General features: G+C 44.5%; 1 protein-coding gene across 1 annotated transcript in view; it reads left to right on the forward strand.

The window, feature by feature from the left end:
• The window catches only part of LOC101654788 (complement receptor type 1-like), a 161,576-nt gene that overhangs the window by 140,145 nt on the left and 18,822 nt on the right, over positions 1 to 2,609 (forward strand). The gene's annotated exons all lie outside the window — the stretch shown is intronic.

Consider the following 2,609-nt stretch of genomic DNA (forward strand, 5'->3'; position numbering starts at 1 on the left):
ATGTACGATCACCAGACTGAGTGCACCGAGGCAACAACAGAAAGTAAAACAATGTCTACAACAACAACAATACACACATATGCATACATATATAACCGTATGAGTAGTTCAGGGTCTGTTTGTTTTCCTTCACGTGTGCTTTCCAGTCAAGTCTGATGGGAGCCATGCCCCAACACCGCCTCTATCCCTGGGGACCTCACCACTCTGCTCAGCCCCCTGCTCTGATGCATGCCCCCAGAGGCTGGCGTTCAGCGTGGTGAACTCATGGCGGGCACATTTCCCGCTGTGTGTCTCCAGTGCTGTCCCCAGTGGTGCGATGGGTCAACGAGGAACACGGTGTCCCGTGGTGGGGCCGGCCCCGTGGTCATGTCCGTGCATCGCTGTTCCGAACAGGCACATTGTCCCCAGGGCTCAGGGAGCCAGGGTGTGCTCCACGCTTTCCTTTTCTTCCCCTTGCCCCCTCATTGGCTCCCATGCGCTCTGACCTGACCATTCCCCCTTACCCTCTTCCCAAGCTGCAGCTTCTGTGCTGTCCTCTGAAGTGAATTCCCCCTGGGGGAGGGTGGTGCCATACACCCAGTTGGTAGTGGGGCCGGTCCCTCATGATTCCTAAATTTTTGTTGAGCTCGATGAACCGGTTGTTAAAATGGCCCTTGTAATCAGGGCCACTGTAATCTCAAGTGGGTAGCTGGGCAGCTGCCCTATGTGGAAATCAACAATTTACATTCCTTACTCCTTTGTGAATGTTCATCTGCAGAACAGAGTCTTCTAAGCACCCAGAGTAATGTTCACTCATCCCTAGCAACAATCCTTGTAATATTTATTTATTTATTTCATAAAACTTGTACTTTTGATGAAAACAATATTTTTATTGTCTTGCATTTGTTACTTCAGTACAATATGCAAATAATGTAAAGAGGGAAAAGTGCCAAGCAACCAGAGGGTGACATGCTGTCACTCGTGGGGTACATCATTTTTTATACATAAAACGGTCATTAGGACAGCTAATCTTATTAAATTACTTGAATCCCCCCACTCCCCTGATATACAAATATATGAAAACTCTTTAGTCTCACTTACCTGAAAAAAAGTATTAAAGAAAAGGGCAAGCACCATTTTCCCCATCAAATAAACAACAACAAAAATGTTTGTAGGTGATATATAAGACGGATATAAAAACTAAAATTAAAAGGATATGAAGATATCTACCTTCTATCTATCTAACCTCTGAAGATAGACATTTATAAAGTGTCAAAAACATTTCTAAAAAACAATGATGTAATATATGTAGAGAATAAGAAAACTGTTCACGGCCAGTAGTTCTCATAAGAATCCAAACTAATGAAATAATATGAGACATTAATTTTTACAAAACTCATTGATATAAAATGCTTGGGTTTGTGTGTGTATGTGTGTGCGTGTGTTCATCAAGGGTTTCACAACAAAAGTGGAAATAACTTAAATCTACAACAGAAAATATTAAATAGCTCTTTCTAGCCAGCACCCAGTGATGGTCATCTCTGAGAACAACTGGCAAATGTCACAAGATGGGGACAAGAGAAAACCCTACCCCAAGAAGCAGAAGTATGAGTTGGAACACCCACCTGGCTGCCAACATTAAGACTGGCCCTGCCACAACCACACAGTTGCGTGAAAGGAAGTGCAGGACCCCCTGAGGCTGGACGTGGAGAACGACTCCTGGGCCTCCGAGTTTCTACAAAGCATCCAGCAGCAAGCTGGTCTGCATCCAGACCCTGGTGAAAACTGCAGCGAGCTCCTTGACAGCCAACCTTCCGGCCAGCAGTACAGTCCATTATGCACTGCCTCTGGGCCGTGAGAAGGGGGCTAAACTGACACATGAAGAGGAAAACATGTGACATAAAAAGTGATCCAAGAAAATCCAGAAGAAATATGATGAAAGGAAAAACAATGCAAAAATCGGAGGTGTTCTGTGGGGCGAGCTTCTTTGGGGTGTCATTTCGAGACCAGGCCAGACTGGTAGAGCAGATGGCTCTGTGCTGGAGGGCAAGGGGCTGGAGTTCTTGCTGAGGACAGTCAAGGCTGGAAAAGGCAAATAAATCCTCTCATCCTAGTACATGTATTAAAGGGGTTTATTCTTTAAAGAAAGAAAAAGAAAACATCAAGTAAATATGATGCAGTCACTAAATTGAATACATTTGTTGCTGTATAATTTGCACATATTTCTACACACCACAGATTTATGTAAACACTTACATGAATGGAAAACTTTATATACAAGAGCAGTTAAATATTGAGAAAACATCCAAGCCCAGTCCAATCAAGTCCATAATCCTATAGTAGCCCATATGTCCGATACCAATCTATAAAGTCCTCTTCAGACTCATAGAACATATGCAATGATGCCGAATGCAGGAAGATCACAGGCCAGTGGGTGAAGTCTTGTGGGTCCAGTGGCATGGCAAGCCTCTCAGCACTGGCAGGGGTCTCTGCTTCTGCATAGCTCCTACAGTTCCCAGGGCACGGGGTCTATCAGCATAGTGCCATGTGTCTTGTAAGTAGAGCATCTCTCAGGGAGTGAGCAGAGAGAGAGTGTGTCTCCCACCTCCAGGGAGGAAAATACAAGAATT

The sequence above is a fragment of the Echinops telfairi genome, unplaced genomic scaffold (assembly GCF_000313985.2).
Source record: "Echinops telfairi isolate 266 unplaced genomic scaffold, ASM31398v2 ScPeMD7_7424;HRSCAF=8462, whole genome shotgun sequence".
Taxonomy (NCBI): domain Eukaryota; kingdom Metazoa; phylum Chordata; class Mammalia; order Afrosoricida; family Tenrecidae; genus Echinops; species Echinops telfairi.